Source organism: Mugil cephalus, chromosome 10, assembly GCF_022458985.1.
Source record: "Mugil cephalus isolate CIBA_MC_2020 chromosome 10, CIBA_Mcephalus_1.1, whole genome shotgun sequence".
Lineage (NCBI taxonomy): Eukaryota > Metazoa > Chordata > Actinopteri > Mugiliformes > Mugilidae > Mugil > Mugil cephalus.
The window spans coordinates 21144455-21165772 of NC_061779.1; the positions used below are offsets into that span (position 1 = coordinate 21144455).

General features: G+C 39.6%; 1 protein-coding gene across 2 annotated transcripts in view; it reads right to left on the reverse strand.

Moving 5' to 3' along the window:
* The window catches only part of lingo1a (leucine rich repeat and Ig domain containing 1a), a 121452-nt gene that overhangs the window by 52526 nt on the left and 47608 nt on the right, over positions 1 to 21318 (reverse strand). For both annotated transcript variants that reach the window (XM_047596991.1, XM_047596990.1), the window contains one exon: positions 7291 to 7436. The gene's annotated coding sequence lies outside the window, so the exon portion shown is untranslated. The remainder of the gene's footprint in view (positions 1 to 7290; positions 7437 to 21318) is intronic.

The following is a 21318-nucleotide window of genomic DNA, read 5'->3' on the forward strand; positions in this document are numbered from 1 at the left end:
GGCGAAGAAACTTACTGATATTCAATTCTGTGAAGAAGAAAAGACTTTTCAAAAGTCAAGCTAAACTCTTCGGCAACGTGACCTCCCCCTAAATTAACAACTCTTTTTTTTTTCTCCAAGCTGTTTAGCTCTCTTTCAGCTGCATCTTTGGACCAAGACCACTGAACTGCAGATGTGCACTGAATAACAAGATTACAGCGAGTAAACATCTCCTATTATTTTCCATTAAAAGTACAGACCTCGATCTTTTACATGTTCTAAATTTGCCTCTGCTTTAAGGAAGACGTCTTTTTATAATCCTGACCTCATTTTTAGGACACAAATATGCAAAAAAAATTACATCTTACATTTTTAGATTTGAGCGTTAAAACCAATTTGTAGGTATGTAATCCAGTAAGGAGGAATCATAAAGTCGGATCATTTACTCTTTTTATGTTTGTCCTCATGTCTGTCTTTACTGTGATGTTTTTTTTTTGTTTAAGCAAACGAAACTAAGTGTTAAGGTTTACACTGATTTATTTTTTTATTGTATTTTATATTAACACTTTATTTAAAAAATAAAATCTCTCACAGATGAGACAAACCACTGAGCCCTAGTTAGCATTAGGAGTGTGGTAGCAGACCATTAGTACGATAGACAAGCTTTGGAGCTTAACTACTCTTTTTTTTTTTTTTTTTGGCCCTTTTCACACACCATTGAGTTGGTTCGTATTTTCGGGTGACATTTTAATTGCGCCTGAAATTCCTATGTATTCTCTGGTGGACTGACGTTGATTTTACAGGTACACACCTTGAATTAAATGTACAACAAGTGTACAGGTGAGAGGCTGTTAATCACTGTGTAACACGATTCTGAAACTCAAGATCACAGTTTCTTTTCAGCCTGTTGCCTCCTGTCACTCCTGCCAGGGATAAGGAAGTGTAAGCAGGCAGCATGCATTCAATAAAGCCGTACATATTGCTAAATCTCAGCAGCCACAATGCTGAAGCAGGAATATACAATGGTAGCCCTGCCATATTTGATGCGTAAGGCGCGGGCGTGAAAGAAAAGGTTTTTATGTTCCCCTGCGGTTTCATTTTTTCTCGTGCTGAAGGGTGCCTTTGGTAACATGCTTACATGCTGTATCATGTGTTTACAGTATCTGGTATAACCCAGATACAGAAGAGCCGCACAACACGAACAAAAAGGCCTCCTCCATCCATCAAATCAGCCCAAGAAGTGTGTGGATTTGAAAAGGCACATTGTGAATTATGGTGTAATAAAAGACACAGGGGCATTTCTTTTACTATATAATAATATTCGGTTTATGCCAATAGACGTAAATATTCAATTATAAAAGCAAACTGCTGCCATCGGCTACTTATTTATTATATCAGAGTGAATGTTGAAAGTATATTTGTACTATTTCCAAATGCTGTTTATGTGAAGTTGTTGAAATATATTGCTTGTTCTGGATCATAAAATCACTCTATGATGATGGTAGTGCGCTGAAATGTAAGTGTATGTCCTCAGGCATTATATTGACTATATGCATGGAAGATGGTTCTCAGTTTGGAATGTGATTTCATGCCTAAAAGCTATAAAAATAATGTCTGGATGCACACTATTGTGATTAAACATTAACGGCATCAACAATACATAAATTACTTTTCGTATTGGGACCGTGAAAGAATCTGACTTTCAGGTCATTGTTAAATCTGTTTTGGGGTTCAGACTATGAAAACAGAGTCTGTTGTTAGCTGACCAATGACCAATTTACAAGAACACAGAAGAGTGCTGTCAAAATCTTTTTTTGTCAAGGTTTGAAAGTCTGTACACAGGTAGGTATATTTATCAGGTATCTTGTTTTGACAGCCTAAAACAGTTTATTGGGATTCCAGTGAATTTTATTTGATTTTAAATGATTGGCGTAAATTTTGGTGAAATCAGGAAGCAATCTACATTTGACAACTTGTATTAAAAACAAAAGGGGTCCAATTCCAGAGAAATTGTGTCTAATTAGACAGAAATATGCGCTGCCCTAAAGCACGAGAAAGCAATTACGTTGCATGTACGAAAAAAAAAAAACTGACTGCTTCAGTCAACCCTTCTTTGGGGAGAGATTCATGAATTTCACATCGAGCAAACACAGGCGTGGAGTCTAATGATGCGTACAAATAAATCTTTCTTGAAAACTGACAGGGAGAGCAGCGTGTTTGAAATGTTATCGCTGTGATGAAAACTAGAAGAGGCTAAAGCTAATCTTACCAACATGCTGTTGAAAGCACTTTCTGCAAGCTTTTCCTGTAAGAATTGCGTACACTGATTTTAGAGCAGAAAGCCAGTGAGTGATACATTTTGTCCATAAATTAAAGAACAGTGACTCACAGGGATCAACTACATTTCTAGAGGCACACTACTGGGATTGAAAATGAATGGTACTGCAAATAAAGTACTTTTTGTACTGGGGGAAAAACAACCTGTTGCTGAGAAAACTCTCACGCTATGTAAAAAAAAAAGTTTTTACAGTGCTTTATGATATGTCCTGGCGTATGAAAACTAAATCTATTGTAACTGTAATCGGGCCATTTTGAAATGTGTACAGATGTGACTTAGCGTCATTGTCTGTTTACACTACAAACCCCATCAGGTTTTGTAAAGTATCTTGAGACAATATGTATTGTTATTGAAGCGGAATAAATAAAACTAAATATAAAAAAATATAAATAAACTAAATTGAAATGAAGTATTAAATACTTATGGTTGGAGGAAATGAGGAAGGGAGTCCACAATCTGTAGAAAGGAGGTTGAGGTGAGTGGACGGGTCAATTAAACACTGAACAGGTTGTCTTTCTTTGTTATAACCAAAGGACTTTATATAATGCCACTGCCATTCATTTTCAATCACAGTCGTGTGTGCGCCTTGACGTCATGAGATGCATTGAAATGACATTTAGTTGATGTCTGTGACTCACTGTCTCTTAATAGGTATCCCTACCTTGCTCTCTGTTAGAAAATCAGTGTATGACATTGTTACAGTAAAAGCGTTCAGTTAAAAAAAAAAAAAAAAAAAAAAAAAAACTCCACCTTCAGGCTTTTAACATTAATATTGGTAAAAAATCAGCTTCAGTCAGGAATACTTTCCTCTTGTAAATTAAGAAACACTGACTCACGGGCATCAACTAAATGGCATTTCAGTACATCTCAGGATATTTAACTTTACATTCCTCCCCTGTCTTTTTGACAAGGATGCGGTTTCTCACTGTAGAGAATATTCATGTTTCAAAGGTCAAGTCGTGGGGGTTTTGTATGCAGGGTTGAGTGCAAGCCTTTGAACAAGAACATTTCTCATTAGAGCTCGCTGAGAGGTGTCCCTTCATTGTTCTTATGCAAATGATGAATCATTTTCTGATGCTGTACATAGTAGTTATCCTGTGCTGCAGAATGTATAATCTATTCTTAAGGCAGCGAATAACAGCCTTTGATACACTTCGCTTATATTTGGAAGAATAAAACTTTTGAGCTTTTGTTAAATATCAGGAAGAGGGTTTTAAATGTGTTAATATGCTTCATTGGTGCACAATTGTTGGGCTTCATGGTGTGCATTGTAATTTTTAAAAAACAGCAACAAAAAAAACATTTGAATTGGCAGTGTTTGCTCAGATTGTGGTGAGTGATTGGCAAGAGGAAGAGGAACTGCCAAACTATTAGATTTTATTATTTGATTGTATTTTAGTGATGAGGATGGCATACAAGCAAAGATAAGAACACTGTGTCCCGTGAGTATTGTCTATTTGAGGATGCCTTAGAAACTGCATCTAAGTATAATATCTGTACATGGGTAACATCGTTCCCTACTGCACTTCATCTGGAAATACTTTCCTGGTAAAAATAGGTTTGTTGTATAATGACTGTAAGCCCACGCTTCGGTAGTTTAACATTAGTAAACCTCATAAGAGCCACAACCAACCAACCAAACAACCATCAGGAAGGCTCTCCAAAGATTGAAACGTCACATTCAAAATGCTGCATGTAGTCATAGACACGGTAAGTAGGGCTATTTTCCATGTTGGCACCTTACAGCAGCGCTGAAAATACAATAAAAAAAAAAAAAAAGACCCAGTAGCTCAGCTGTGTGTCTCATACATCTTCAGCCATGCGGAAGGCCGTCCGTCAGTTTTACTGCACATCGGCTTCTCCTAAACGCAGCATCGATGACTGATGGCCCTAAGTGCAACTAGATAACTACGGCAGGGGATGATAAAAATGTGAAAACACACATCCTAGACAGGAAATTGGCCATTTTGGATCAATTCGCACAGAGGGGCTGAAGTGATGGCGCTTCCTTCAGTGCTCCTCCGTTGAAAAGCCGAGACGCCTGGTTGTCCACAGGGAGATAGTTACAGTTCACTGGACATATTACCGAGGTACACTAACCTAATAGATCTCTTTTTTTTCTGTCTCTCCTTAGCTTCCTCTATTTCTTGCTGCTACAGAGGCAAACCTTAAACAGAATAAGCCTGTCATGAAAAAAAGTTGCAGTCAATATCGTGGCGATCTGCAGCAAAATGAATTGATGGAAAGAAGTAAGTGAAAAGAGGGCTACAGAACGTGGTAAAATATCATCAGAGGTGCAATAAAATAATGGCCGGGTGATGAGGAATAATGAGGAAATGGATCACTGAGGATTTATGGTGAGTGAAGGATCAAAAAAAAGACAGGTTGGTGTATGAAATTATGAGGTGACTCACCTGCATTTCAGTGACCTGAATCTGTAAATATCTGTTTAATGTTGTTTTATCTTTTCCCTCGAATCTTTTATCCGTCCGTGCACCACCCGTCTGAACCGGAGAATTGAGCTGAACTCTACTGAATGTCGATAATGATAATGCTACAGCTGATCTGCAAGGTATATAAGGACATTACAGAGGTGAGCAGTTTAACCTGTCTTGTGCAGTGCAATCAAGAAATTGCATACCATCGCTGTATAATCTGACAAAAAATCAAGACTGTCTCACCAACTGAACTCAGACAGACTATTCATAATACAAATGTGCTTTAATGAACCCTATCTTAAAGAGATATCTTTTTTTAACACTGAAATAAACGTTGATAAGCTCAAGTCGTCTACAGTTAACCCTTTGTAGGGCACTCATTGAAAGTGTTATTGTAGGGAATATGAAGACTTTATTACTTTTGTGAAAATTTTCGAAATTTTTCAATTTCTTATATAAAATAAGGGTCAGTGAAGTTACCATATATAGTTCCCGAACCTTGAGTGGTAAATAAATGTAAACATGTATTTAGACATTAAAAAAGTGCTCATTCGAGCACTTGTTAACACACATTTTATCACATTAGACAACATTAGGACACTTCTTCATAGCACCTAATAATCCAGCTGTGCTCATGCAGAGGTGCACCTTGCAGATCACATTTAACCTGAGAATGTTGCCTTGATCTTCGTTGATTGGCTGGGTGAGAGCCACATGCATGTTGACCTCACTGGGAGACATGGGGACGCAGTTTAAAATGAGCGTGGTAGTTTCAAAATGTGGTTCCTCGCACCATAAAGGGTTAAAACCAGACAGTCTGTATATAACAAGCTGTAAAAAACACTTTAGAGCTGATTAATAATTCATCTGTTTGTTGTCAGAAAGTGTTATCGGTCTAATGTTCATCTTATTACATTTCAATTGAAATCAGAGGGCTCCATTACTGGGGTAGCCCAGTCTCCTACGAATATTACGTTGCAATCAATATATTTGGTGGAAATGTAACTGCAGTTGGGTTACATGTAGCATCAATGTGAATTATTTGAATAAATTGTTCATTAATATATTTGGCTACAAGTTGGAAGACTTTGGTATCTATTTGTGAATTGCTGACTCATAGCACTAAGTTAATTGTTGGTAGTGAAAGATAAGATGAAATACATTCACAGTGAGTCTATGTATTTATTTTCATTGGCAAAACCACAGTGTTTTTCTGTAACCTTAAACAAAGTGCGTTTGTTGCGCGACCCTGACCACAGACGGGAGTCTGGATGCAAACTCTGGAAACTAACGTAAGAGAAGAATGCTTTTCACGCCCACCACCCACCCCAACCACCACCTGTCGACTCTGATGCATTTCAACATGTGGTGCTTAACACAATACAAATGAATGTGGCCGATTTTCTTACAGAGCAGCCATAACTAACTGTTAATTAACCAGGGCCAGCTGAAATGCGAGGGGCTCTGCCCCAACAGGCAAACAACACTGAACACTGGTGGCACAGATGGTGGTGAATTGACTCCTGTAAATGATGTTTTTCCATTCATCCATTATCAATAACCACTTATCCTGTAGAGTATAATCGGGGACTGGAACCTATCCCTACTGGCATTGGGCAAGGGCTGCTGCACACCTTGGACAGGTTGGTAGACCATCAGAGGTAATAACACCCATTCACATTCATATGCACATCTATGGATAATTTAGAGTCACCAGTGAATCTCCAATGGCTGAGGACTCTGCCCGCAGGTTCAAACAAAGAACCACTAACCACTACACTGCTGTCCCACTATTTGCATCTGTATTGATTTACTAATTAATTATAATAAGTTATTATAATATCATTTGGATTACCTTTTCTAGTGACACCTGAGAAAACGAGTAAAAGCACTAATGTGACAAGTCACATAAGTGCTGATACTGTAGCAATATATATTCAACACAAGTGTATTTCATTTGTTTTCTCACAGGACGGTACATCGTCGTCGTCATCATCGTTTTAGCTAGCAGCATCTAAAGCATGAATCTTTTTGTGGGCATTCATAGCACAACGTTTTTACTGCAGTAATATTTCAGGAAAAATATAATTTTAGTTCTTTATTGGCTTTTGCTATCTAACCATAACGAAACCCGACACCACCCAACTAGGAGAGTAATATTGTAACTAGTTGGTGCATTGAAACACTGTAGCTACTTGCCCACAGGGGTTCTAAAGCGATGTCTCTTAGACTGTGACTTCAATTAAGCCAATAAGAAGAGAAGATCAGATATTCCAACATCTGAAGTGTCTTTTCTGATTGCTGCGTCTGATTTGTAAGGTCTCTTTTAATAGCATCCTCTCAGCACTGAATGCAAAATGTCACTGATGTTCCTCACTGTTGGCTGTTTTTAAAATGAGTCAGACGAGGCCTACAGATCTGGTGCATATCAACGCACTGAAGTTAGGGATGACTTCCCCACTAAAGTCAATTTTTGTATCCTGCGTCCCGATCAGCAGGAACGTCTCATAATTCTGGTAGTGCAGTGATACTCACAGGCAGTAATAGCTGGCCTGCTGATTCCAAAGAGCAGCTGGATCTGCTTACTGAGCACAGGGTGGGAGGCTATAGGTGTGAACTGGGCAACGTCTCCCCTTAATCCACATCCCCTCGCAGCGTTCCCTCTTCAATTGATGAGCCACCTGCAAGAATCAAACAACAGCGGAAACCTTACTCCCATGCTAATAAAACACCATTTGTCTATTGTTGGCAGCAGAAACAAACTGCAACTGCAGTACAAGAATACTATCATTTTGGTTAGCAAAGAATTCAGTGATCACACAGCCAGATGATGAGATGAAGAGTTCAATCTTTATGCTTTTGTTTAGCTCTGTTTTGTAACTGTAACTACATCTGTCTACTGTTTTCACTGTATTGAAATGCTCAATAGAAATGACTGAACATGCAGCGACACCTTTCACGTACCCTGTGTTAGTATATAAATGAAAGACTTAAGCAATCTTTAAAAAAGATCATGAGATTCCAGGAATATTCTCAAAAGACTGACTTTTTATTGTAGTTTAAGTTATTCCTGGCTTAAACAAGTGACTCCAAACTAACTTCAAAACTAACTCCAAGTACATTCTCATATCTCAGCATAAATCAGTAGGAAACATCCGTCTTAAGCAGAGAGAACAATGACAAGATCATTCAAAGACAGAGCTGTCAAACTGTCAGCTCCAGTAATGAATGAATGTCCACCATTCACAATGAGAAAATATTTACATGTGCAGAAACTTCACACTGCAGGATTTCTTTGCAAGAGAGCACAACAGTATTTCAGTTTTCACAACTGAACTCGTTGCCAGTAATAACCACATGCTCCATTTGTCTCTCAGTGGGTGAGAGAAGATCAGACTTCGAGAAATGCCAAAAAGATCTGAGATGTTTCTGTAGTTTTGGGCGCTTCAGTTAATCTGTTCATTAAAGAGATGCTGGCGAAATAATTATTATTCACGTTTCCAATTACTGGTCTAATTTTGTACAGTATCTGAATTTTAATGTAGAGGCTACAAGGAACACCTAATGACCCTTTCAGCCCATGAACATAAAAGCATTTGACACTTAGATCTAAAAATCAGAAGCTACCATATAATGTCATACCAGCTAAGCAGTGTTTATCAGCACACAGTGCGAAAGGCAAAGAGCACCAAATGGCTTCGCAAACATTTGATCTTCTGTTGCATACACATGGAATTAGCTGATGCATTTAAATCAGAAGGAATGCAACTTCCCTTTGATTTCCTGGCTCGGAAAAGTCAGACCTCAGATCCAAAGCAAAGTGCTGGAGCATCTGTGCTGGTGCAATTTGTCTGCAGAGTTGTTGGCAGTAGACTAATAGGGACACCTTGTTCTTCCTCTGCAAGATGTTCGACTCCTCATCTGCATCTGATCACTGGTATAACAATTAATTTCTGTGCATGACTTTTGGTTTCAGATTACTTGCAAGCATGTGTGTTACAGCTTAACTGTCACGAGTGGCATAGGTTGGAAGCTGGAAAGACACTGTATTGTTCACTTGAAGCAAGTTTAGTAACTACACACATACTGTAATGATTGTTAGTTAAATACAGCAACCATTCATTGATTTGGTTTCTTATGATGAGATCTACAGGAAATGTGAAAGCGTAAAGCGTATTAACAGCGGGAAGGTATGGTTGGCTTGCAAACATTTATCTTGGTAAGAAAAGCAGGAACAATATACAGTCAGAGTGAAGAAGCTTTAAAAAACAACAACAAACTAGGTGTTGGTGTGTTCAGCTGGATGGTAAGCTTTGGTTGGAGTTCATATGCAAAAAATAAAACAACAGCAACCAAAGGAATAGAAAAATCTTAAGTAGCATGTAAAGTAGTATTAAGAAGTATACGTAAGTCCAACTTGGGTTTTGTTGAAGGTCGGGGTAAACACAACAATGACTTTTAAACTTTTGACAGAACAGATTGCTGGCCTATTGACTCTAAAAATGACAAATGTGTGTATAACCATGTCCAGATTTGTGGCGAGGCAAGGTACTGACGTAGTCCAAAAGTAGACTTTCGGGAGAAAAATTGTTTCTTGTGTCAAACCATTACCTTTTCACCTAATCGACTTGTTTTTCCCATTATAGACTGCTACTTTCATTTTTAGTTGTTGTTTGGTTGCATTTAGACAACAAAACTACTTGGCTAGGTCTAGAAAAATGTCATGGTTTGAGTTAAAAGTGGCTCCAGCAGCCCCCGCGGCCCTAGTGAGGATAAGCAGTAGCAGGAGATGAGATGAGACGAGTTAAAAGTTCAACTTTTTTTCTGTCCACACAATCAAACACCAGCTGCTTCAGTCACCTTGAAATTGTGAAGTACTTGGGATCATCGTTTTTTTTGTGCTGTGGATGTGGGATTTCCAAACCATGCTTGATTGCCCACCATGTGACTTATATTAAATATTATGTAAAGAATCCTCACAGTATTTAAATCTTAGAATGGGCACCGCTCGCTGAATAAGCTATATTATGTGTGGCTTCTTTCTGATAATGTAAGCCCCTTGAGCTGTCTGAGTGAAACCTGGAAGTCAGTTCCACGTGACAACTGCTGCTGGGTATTTTAAGAGTGAAGCAGAGCCTGATAAGGGAATCACTGGCCCATTGTTTCCCCATTACGAAAGCTGTCAGTCTGGGTGTGCAAAAACGCTCCCTGCCACGCTGTCACATTTACAGGACCTCAGAGAATATTACCCCTACCTTCACTGCCACCACAGCAAGCGGAGCAGCAAAAAGCTAACACATGTTGTCTGGGAAGTGTAGCTGAGACTCAGGAATCACACAATAACCTAAAAACATGCTACTTCTCTTTTGGTAACATTGGAATAACAGGTGAGGACAAAAGCACACAAAATTATTAGAAGCTGAACTCCATACGGAAAAACAGGCAAAGATGAGTCACTGACAAACACCATGTGCACAGAATTTAACATTTAAACATTCAAAATGGAGGAGCGGAAACCAAATGAAACGCTTGAGCCCAACGGATGACGAAGTTCTTGTTTAAAACTTCTACCGGGAAGCACAAAAGGAGAGCAATTCCAAGGGTAAGAGTATGATATAATAAATTACATAAATGTGTGCGTAAGTGAATCACAGCTCAACCGCAGCGAAAGCCCCAGGGATGGAAAAAATAAAAACTTTTCTCAGTTTCTCAGTGCGCTACTATGATTTTACAAATCACCTCCGTGAGCACAAGTCTTTGCTACTGATAGCTTGGGACTCTCATTTTCTCCCGGTGTCTGTGACAAGATTAGACTATCTCTCCTTGTGCACATGGATGACTGGCTCCTTGGGGTCGGTCGCATCACTCTTGCGTCCCCTCCCTCCATCCCAAGGCGGAAAATATTTCTATTTCCGACAGGATTAGCTCTCACCACAAGCCACCTGACAGGCGAAAGCGTCACCCGTTCGGCACACGCCCCCACCCTCACCCAGGCTCCCAGCAGAAAATATCATGGCCTCACAGTGACTAACAGGGATCATGGGGAGTTTACATTACAGCAGCGTGCACAGTGGGCATCGCAGCTCCAACCTCTATTCGACATCCCTGTCTATAGCATTATCCACACAGGATTTTTGAGTCCTTTCTCTCAAGCTGCACATAAACCTGCAGCTGGAATGGGACAGTACACACAGGCCGTCACCACAGTCAACAAACAACACACTGTAGGCTCATCCCATAGCGACAAAACTAAATAAATAAAGAAAGTGGTTAAGATGACAGCTATTAATGCATGCCAAAGTATTTTGTACATCGCGCTGCAAGACGTTGTTTGTGAGTTTAGTAGAAAGCCCTGCTGCAGTTTCTCTTATCTTCATATGGGGATAAACTTTCTGTCAGTGTGTTCTGTATTACACCAATACTCTTCTCTAATCTGGTTCCTGTAATCCTCAACCAAAAAATCTTCAAGCAAGGGATCCAATACAAAAAAAATAAGGCTTTCAAAGACACACGCAGCTTGAAATCTGTTGTTGTTGACAACCCAGTGAGGATCTTCCCAAATTCTTTGTCTGCTGGGAAAGTCTGGCGAAGGGACGATTAACGACCTCACCAATGGCTTTGGAGGGCCGTCTGAGCAGAACACTTAGCACAAACTTCACTGCTGGGACTGTTCTGTGACCTGTGGTAGAAACTACTTTTACATTCACAAGCTCCCAGGGAGGAGGTGTTTACACTGATTGGGCATGGTGGCCTTATTATGGGGGTGAATTAGTGTGTGATAAAATAAAACAACGATCCTAATGTGTACTGATGTCTTACAGATTTCATACTAATTTTAAATCAACATGCATTTCACTTTTGCGTTTATTAGCAGAGCCAGAAAAGGGAATGTTAGTGAGAAGGCTCTCTTCTCCAGGAGTAAAAGTTAATTATTTAAATATACTAAACTCCCATCCCAACATGTATCAAATATAGTTTTTAAACTATTTGCGAGAAAAACAAAACAAAACAAAAAAACCTTCTAGGACTATTACTGCTGTGGTGTTAATGTATTTTGGCAAAAGCAGAGACTCAGCTGCTATATTAGATTAGCACTGATGAAGTCAATTAAAACAAGGATATTCCTAAACTCTTGCTAATTTACAAGTCTATTTTACTCACGCTGTTTCCTTGTCATGAGCTGAGGGTAGTTAATCATAACTCAAAACCCAGCTGAACCACATTTGGTAACATTTCTACCCAACTTCCACAGCCAAGCTGCTGAAGGTGTAGCTCCCCTGTCACTGCAGAGTTATTCCACTGGAAGGAACCAAAACGTCCATACAGATCGGCAACCATTCACACTTAAATGGGAATATATCTGTGCACTGTAGAAACATGGGAGATGTAAATAACCCAAACACAAAGTGGCAAATGTTTTCTTACTTGGAAGTAGTATGTCCATTGCTTAGAAGCATCTGACATTTTACTTTTTAACAAACACAGATAAATAACACGGCTGAAATTGACTGTGTGTAATGTCTTCCCTAATTCATTACTCTTTGTTGTCATGTGTGAGAAACAGCAATCAATGTGTCACTTAAATGCCCTGAGCAGAACAATTTAACGCATTGTGTTTGTAGTGTCCATGCTATAATCATGCTCCAACTTAAAAAAACACCACAAGCTAAATGGAACTTATATATAAACTTACATATAAACACACAAAAAAGCACCTCCTGTATCTTTAGACAATTGTAAAACACAACACAATGGTACCTTAAACAATTGTTAAAGGTACCATTAACACTAGAGATGGACATCGAGAACCAGTTTTTTAAAAGAAGCGGTTTCAACTGGTTCAATTCATCGACATCATTAGCCCTCATGCTTATCGATTCCCATTTTTAAAATGACAGAGATGGAGAAATCACCATAAACAGCAGTGTAGAATCACACTACTACCACACTGACGCCGTGGCTAAGGCATCAAATTCACACAGAGGTATAAACTGTGCGTTAGTGTCATTTTTAAATTCAAGCAGACACGTGTACGCTCAAGCTAAACTGGCACCTCTACGTGTGAAGCTTGACTTGAGCGTGAAGTTAACGTCATAAGATATTGTTTATGTGAGTGCTGGAGAGATTTAAAAATAATCACCCTACTATCACCTAGATCCTCTTTGTTCAGTGGCTAAAACAGAAAGGCTGAATGCGTTCATACGGGAGATAATATATGTGAAAGAGTCAAACTAGCTGTTTCCATTTATTTATTTTTTTGCTAAGTTATGCTAATGTCTCGTGACTACAGCTTCATAATTAATTACAGACTACAGAGAGTGGAACTGATCACCTAGCTCTTTGCCAAAAATATTTTTTTGCCATGTGAAACTATTGCTATACTTGGAAAATTTGTCTGCACTAACATGAAAAACTGTGGTTTTAATGCTTGCGGGAGCCAAAAGAGAATGAAAAATCTTTTCTCATTCAGTAATTTTAAAGGAAACTGCTGTATCTCTCAAATCAATGCATATTATATGCCCTGATTACTTCCTTCACAAATAAAAAGAACAAACGGCAGAAAAATCCCCAAGAAACACTTCTTGGTTTCATTTTATTCACCCCAATCAAATTATTCGAGTGATTTCAATTTCCTTGTCCTTCCTGATCTCCATGTGGGGTTTACAAGACCAGGCCCTTTCCATTTGAATAAGAATGGAGCCAGAACTGATCACCATGGCATAAAAACTTCATATCGTTAGCTTAATAGCATAATTGCCTAAGTCATTATCTGACTTCCTGTTACTACATATATATAACAGTAAGTCAAAAAATGACTTGGTATAGAAGTACCTGAGTCTCAGTGAGTCATACGACAGAAGGTGCCAAGGTTCTGTGGGACTTCAGCTTCCAGACAGACAAACAGGTCCTGGTTAACCAACCAGACATAGCGGTGGTGGACAAGGAGCAGAAGACGGTGGTTGTGATAGATGTGGCGATACCAGCTGACACCAACATCAGAAAGAAGGAACACGAAAAGATGGAGAAGTACCAAGGGTTGAAAGAGCAGCTGGAGCAGATGTGGAAGGTTAAGACGAGCGTGGTCCCTGTGGTAGTGGGATAGTGGGGCAGTGAGCCAAGCTTGAGGATGACACAGATACCACCCTGCAGTTTTTTTTTACATTACCGGTCAAAAGTTTTAGAACTGCACGCAGTATCCTCTGGTATAGTTGGTCAGGGCTCTAGACTTTAACCCTACGGAGCTGGTTTGTGAGAACTGCACATTTCTGGAAACTTCTGCAACAAAGCTGGGAAGAACTCTGAAAAATATTTGATTTCTATTTTAGAAAGAAAGAATGTCACAAGTGTGTTCACATGTTAAATCAGCCAAAGATGGCTGCTCTACATCTGACGCCTTGCCACGGGACATCAGTTTGACATTAGCGATATGTGTGTGTCAGAACACAAATTAATTTTTATTTGAGGCCGTCTTTCACTTCTCACTTTTTCCAACCGGCTGCTTCTCTCTGTCTCTATCACATCGGCCTTCCATCTGCCCAGCTTATTATTCCTGTCACTGAGTGAAACATCCACCACCCCTGTAATTGGATCTTTTGTGTAATTGTTTTTTGATCTTTTTTTTTTCTTTTTGCATTTGCCCCATTGATTTCTTTTAGTTTAGGCTGGTTTGGAAGTTCATTATCAAACACTGTTGTAGATGAAACATACCAAACAACCACGACCAGCTAAAAGGTTTGTGGTACAGTCGGGTATTTAAAGCAAAGTAGCCCATCCAAAGTCACAACAAACACACATTTGGAAACTACAGTAATAAATATGTGCATCATCAGAAGTTGTTTCAGTGAGAGACCGAAGCAGTGTGTCATGGTTGCGTCCCAGACATCTGGTTGACCATATATATACACACTACCAGTCACCATATACACTACCTAAAGTTTTGTAAAAACTGTGACCAGAGCTTTTAAAACTTTTCACTATCTATTGACCCTAAAACTAGCCCAGTGCAAAAACACAATCCAAATAACCACAGTCAACCTCCCGTGGGGCAACAGAAAACCTTTTGACATGCAAAAGTAATTATGTTCTCCCTGAGTCTTTGTTTTCATGGTTCACGACTCCTGCTACCCTCTCCTAGCCTCCAAAAGGAGTCTGAAATCATTTTAATGACTTCATTTAAAAGTACAACACAATCAAGATAATTGGAGGAACCAAGCAAAGTTTGGGTGACAGTCAGGGTTTATGTCTGCACCACTGAGGGGAAGGTGCCGCGAACGCCGACCTTCGTCCCAGCGCCAGTCTTTAATTGAGTGGCAGCAATTTAACTGGGGCAGAGGATAGAGGTGTCCTGGGAGCACGCAGCTCCACTCTAATTAATGTATAAGCAATTAATCAATTACTCATTTGTGAGGAGCAGTTTACAAAATTTACTGAACCTACTTTTAATTGTGTTGGTGTTTGCTTTAAATCTGCATTGCGTCTTTGCAGCGGTCCCGCGCTGCTTAGGTACACTAACCCACGGTTTGGTCATCTCAGTGTACCATAAAGACAACGTGGAAGCTCTGCCATGATTCACCATTTTCACCACTCTGTGGCAATTTATAGGTAATCCATCACACAATTTGCTCCACAAAAGCAAATTAATCATCAGTGCACAATTATAATATCATTAAGAAGCTGTGTATCCCTGAAAATGATGCCTAAATGATTTCATGAATCATTTCGTCTGAGGGGGGAACTGAATCCTCTGCCTCGAAAGTTCAGCTTTGTTAATTTTGTCACATAACACATTAGCACAGAGATTTCTCGGGTCATGAACCAATACCCTGAACAAACTAAAGTTATTAATTTCCATGTGGTCTAAGAGAAAAGCCATGCAATTCTGTTGGACACAACGGTTTGACAGTATCTCACAGTACACACTTATGTGTAATGAGATTCCCTATACATTTTTCATGTTATATCTTTGCTGCGGATTATTTAATTGTATTCTATTTCTTAATATGTTTGTATAAGTATTTTATTAGTGCAGTGGAGGAAAGAAAAATCTGCCACTATAATTTGACTGAATGACTGAAAAATTACTCAGATTCAAGGCTACCAGCCCCATGGACCCTATTTTTTGGTCTTGCTTGATCTGCTCTCAGAAAAGTTTTCTGAAATGGAGTCAGCGAGCCATGACATGAAAAGTTAGTCAAATAAATTATTTTTTAAAAATTCATATTGCCTGTACTCTGACAGTGTGTAATAGAGAGCATCAAAACTACTGGCCTTCAACCACTGGCACATGGTCTCAGTTTTCTAAGCAGTTGCCAGATTTATTTCTCCATTTTCCTAATGGCTCGTTGTCTTATAATGAAAATCGGAAATACCGCCCTCACTTACTTTAATTGTAGTTTTGGTTGGCATATTTGTGTAAAGACACAATTGTACTTCTAAGAAGTTAACAGATGGGATTGAGTTGCTGCAGTTTTTTGTTTGTTTGTATGTTTGTTTTTTTAACTTTGAATAATTTTTCCAAGGGTGTAGCATTCTTTCAGGCCCAAAAAGCACAGACATCTTTGTCTACATTAGGGAGGACATTCTCTGATAAAACCCCAGAGAACTATTGTGACAGCGGTGAAAAGATAAGTTGCTTATGAATACAGTGCCCCATTCTGGGTCAAATAAACAAGGATGAATCACAGCGAACAGATGATTGTAACTGAAAGTAGTCCTATGAAGATGAAGCACATAAACATGCGGCGTAACGTAGTGACAGACATTGATGGATATCAGTGACGTTCATCAACAGGGATGCTAAGAGATTGAGAAGAATTGGGAAAATATGGCAAGACCTGATTGCACGTGGTGCACCATTCATTAATGCACATCCCCTGCGTGCAGAATGTCTTGGTCTCAAGACTGTCTTGACAGACAAAGCATGCGCGGCTCATGTTGACCCGTGGGCCTGCGGCGCCGCCATGAATATTAACGACGCTACCAGGAGACCAAGGGGACTCATTAGAACACTGGGCCATTATTGCAGAGCTACTGTAGCCTGAATGCTGTAATCACTATTGGCCTTCAGCAGGTAGATTGGTAGATTAATAAATTTTGATATTAAATTAATCACTTTTTATTTTACTGAATGCAGCCACTCAAGGGTACACAGACGTCTATCAGGGATGAAGTGAGATACCACTATTTTTCCTTTCGATCCGATACCAAGTAATACCAAGGATAATTATCCTGATACCAATATCGATACTTTTAGACACAATGAACATTGAATGTAATATGAAAAAAATTATTTTATACCTTTGTCTAAGAATTAAACAAGCAGCCAAATATCAGACCCTGTCAACCTGGTCTTCAGGTTAGAATCTGATGGAACTTGAGCTTTGACAACAAAGGTCTCATTTTACGTTCTCTATCATTTCTCATTTACATGGTTTTGTTATGTGTTTATGCCTGTGATGGGCACTGTGATGTATTTTCCCTGTACACCTTGATGTTGCCTGCCTCTCTGAAGGGCTTCCATCATAGAGGTCTGTTTCAGGTGTGTCATTTCCCTGTGCACCCTCTCTCTTGAGTGTTTTACTTTTCCAGAATTGATTACAGATTCCGTGTCAAAAAAGCATTAATATTCCTTGTGAAAGCGGACTTGTATTGATATTCTGATTGATTCTAAAAAACACACGTCTAGATCGGAAGTATCGATATTTCTGGACTGACACGCACATCCCTAATGTTTATCTCGTGGTGACACAGAGCGTGCGTCCACAGCTGGAGTTTTGTACGGTTGAAGGCAGGAATTATGCAGAGGCACACACGGTCCTTATTTCCAGACCAAAAAAAATAATAAAATAACACCATGCTACGAGCAAATGCACTTCACCTTGAGCATATGTCTTTGAATGCATGTACGAGAAGGCTTCATGATTTATTTGCAACATTACAGCTGCTCCTGTCTGCTTTACACATCCTGACTGTAGCAGAAAAAATTCCCTACCAAGGATGCTGTGTCTGCCAGATGTTACCACCAACGTTATGCACAGTCTCGAGCACACAGGGGTCCTAACCTTGAAACATCCCTATGAAAAAGGTCAACAGCATGCATTGATTTCTGCTGACTCGGTATCAAGGATGCTATCGCCCCATCACCAGCGCCTTTGGTGGCTTGTTTTTTAACCCCTCTCCAGAATGATTTTCAGTCAGTTACTTCATTCTGTGTGAACACTAATAATTCAGAGGCACATTAAGCCCTCCCATCCCTTATGATCGGGATTTTAAGTTCCAAGACACGCTTAATATGCTGGTATTCCCTCACTGATGCTTAGAAGATGATTTATATTAGTGCTGCCACCCGACACCAGATTTGCCACGTGGCACCACAGTCAAGTTTATACGCAGGGACATTTAATTCACAAATAGAACGGGGAGCGGTCCAAGGGAATGGAAGGAGAAAAAAAAAAAAAAAGAGAGCAAGTTCTAGAGCAGCAGATGGCTTGACGACTTGAGATTTTGGTGTGAAACAACTTGAGATTCAGTTGACTCAGAAAAACGTGCTGCCAAAAGCACTTGAGCTGATTTCATAAGCACAAATGAGATAAAGTGCAATGGAGTGGCATTTTAGGGTCTCGAGATTAATGGTGAGTGCGAATTTGTGATTCTGTAAAACGTCCAACTCCTGACTGGCTGGGGCTCAGAAGTACAAACCGTCTGAATAATTTGGACGGTGAGATAATAAGATGCTGACACATTTTCATGCAGTCTCCCTCAATGGCTGAATTACTGAATGAGGATTTTGTTCCTTGTTGTAAAGTTGCAATGGGCGAGGAATGGTGTTGAATTCCTGAACCACATTCTGCAGAATTAATTAAATCATGAATGTGCAGTTCTTACGGAAAATCGTAGTCTGGAGTTTGCTTTTGATGAGTTCAGTTGTGTTGCTTTAGTATTTACAGTACTTTAAATTACAGCAGGCTGCGTGCTGTTTATTTGCCTGTAATTTGTCGGTGGTGTATTTCCGCATACAGAGTTTGACCAGCTGGTTACAATCCTATAAAAACAATAATAACAAAATATTTTGTTAAAAGCAATAAAACAATAATTCCTGTAATAAAAAACTTGAAAAGCAGGAGTCTGTGAAAAGGAGACCACAGTGAAAGAAGTCGGTTACCTCATTAGCTCAAAATAAAATAAAATATTTCAGAAATTTTGATTATGTACAAATGTACATATTTCCACTGAAAGGTGTTTTCCTAATGAGCTGTAACTCTCGTAAAATCTCGTCGTGCGATATCTCATAATCCTCTTGAACTCTCGTCACACGGGACTTCATCACCTCATATGTCTGAAAAACCACCTCACAAGAGCGTAGAAGTGTTTTAGCTTTAGATATCTGAGAGGGTTTTCAAAATGTATTTCTGTTACCAGTTTTTTATTGCAATATTTAGGCTCTGTGCATTTCTAGGGGAAATGGAAACAGAGCAGCTGAGAAGCTGGAGGTGTGCAGCAAACAGCTCACATCAGTGTGGCTGTTCCTTCAATAGATAAACAATAGTGGTAAGTGCTAAGCTTGCTGCACATAGTGCTTTCATGGTGAAGCTGCAGCAGTAGAAAATGTTCTATGAATCTCTGAACTGGTCAGCTCTCTTCTGATGACGATAGAGCAGTTTATATTTATATCTAGCTGTCCCCAGCGATGTCACAATGGATAACTGGTTCATAATAATGCAGTTATATAAACAGTGTAATGCTTTTATATGTGTATGACCTCATACGATGATAGATAGAAATTTAAATAAGTTTAAATTCAATTTAAAATGACACATAATATGTCTGGCATATTATTTTTTTACATTTGTATAGTGTTATTGGTGTCACAGTGCATAAACAGTAGCAGCAAGTGGAGGTAAGCGTTCATTATTGTGAGATCTGATCTAATAATCTGAATGGGAAATCTCACTGTTTTTGTCCAAAAATCAAAAACAAAACAAATGATTATAAATTACCTCGCAACTTTAATGAATCTAACGTGCATTAATTTCAATAGAATCTAAATAGAAACAGCTAACTATATTTTTCAAATGAATGCGCAATATTGTCCTGTGAAATGTAGAGAAGATGCTGCAGACCTCAAGCGTCATGCACAGCTCGTTTCTGTACAGAATAATACAGTACATTTAGATTTATGTGGTAAAACGACAGTGTAAATTAAATATTTAGGTGACTTCCAACCACCACCTGGTCGCTCTCACAGTAAAATGCTAAGTCATGGTCTGTGAAACTTCCCTATCCCTTTCTTTTTTTTGCATTTGGAACCAGAAAAAGTGGAAAAACTGAGATGAAAGAATAAAATCTGATCACATCTCAGATGAGGTGCACACACGGGTCTTAAGATCTAAGCAGTGTGGGCTGCACAGGAATCTGTCCCCCTGAGATCCCCCCATCCCCACCACCTCAACTCACCCCCCCAACTCATCTCAGTAGCCTTATCTGTGATGTGCAACTGATGAACCTCTGAAAGACTCTCGGGGTTTCACCCGTATGGATCAACTGACAGAGGGACGGTGGGTTTGGTCCATTTCTCTCTCACTTGGAGATAAGCCGCGTCCGTCAGTTTGATTGACGTATCAAAGGAGGGCAGCCTCTGCCATTGTGGGGGGGACTTGACTTCCACAGATTGTTTTTCTTCAGACTGGTTTCTAATGTAAACACTCCGCACAGACAGACATGGCTGCTTTGTTTGCAGTAAGAAAGACGTATTATGGTGCTGCTGTATTGTTAGTACAATGAGACCTGAGAAATGAGAAGTGGGCTTCGGCAAAAGAGTGAAAATGACAATAAGTACGGCTTGAGAATGCGCAACAATGGCGAATTCAGCCCCACAGATACACGCCTGGAGTTGCAGGCGATCAGCATGTTACAGAAGAACGTGAATCAACTTATCGGTTTGAATCATAATTGCAGTTATTTTTCACTGGCCTTTTATTCGGCAGCCTACTGGTATCATTTTGTTTCACGCGCACACTGAGAATGAAAGCAGATGGAAAGAGTGCCGCTGAGAGATACGGCCGCGGCCGCTCGCAAATAAGTGAAGCTTATGAGCAGTTATCAATATTAATCTTAGCCGTCATTTGGAAAGAAAATCTTATCTGTGGAAGCTTGTTGACTTCAAGGCTCCGCGGGTAAATAAAAGCCTGCGAATACTGGCCGAGGAGCCAGTGTCACACAGCAAGGCAGAGCGAGGGCTTCACAGTGAAGGACTAACAGCAGCTCTCTCCTTTGATACAGCAGCACGCTGTTCACCAAAAAACACACTTATCCTCAATTCACCACTGCCTCAAATGAGGCTTCAATTATTTAGCCAGGGACCAACAAGGAATCATAACATTTTAGTGCTAACGGTGCCCTACGTTGGATTTTTCTCTGCTTTCTACGGACTTCTTAACACTCAACGGTCTTCCGAAAATGTGAGTTCTGCTGCCGGGAGCCACATTAAACGCATTCACATCACACCGCTGCCAACAAGACTCACCTGACAATACTTGACAATAGTTGTTTCAGACCTGCACGGGC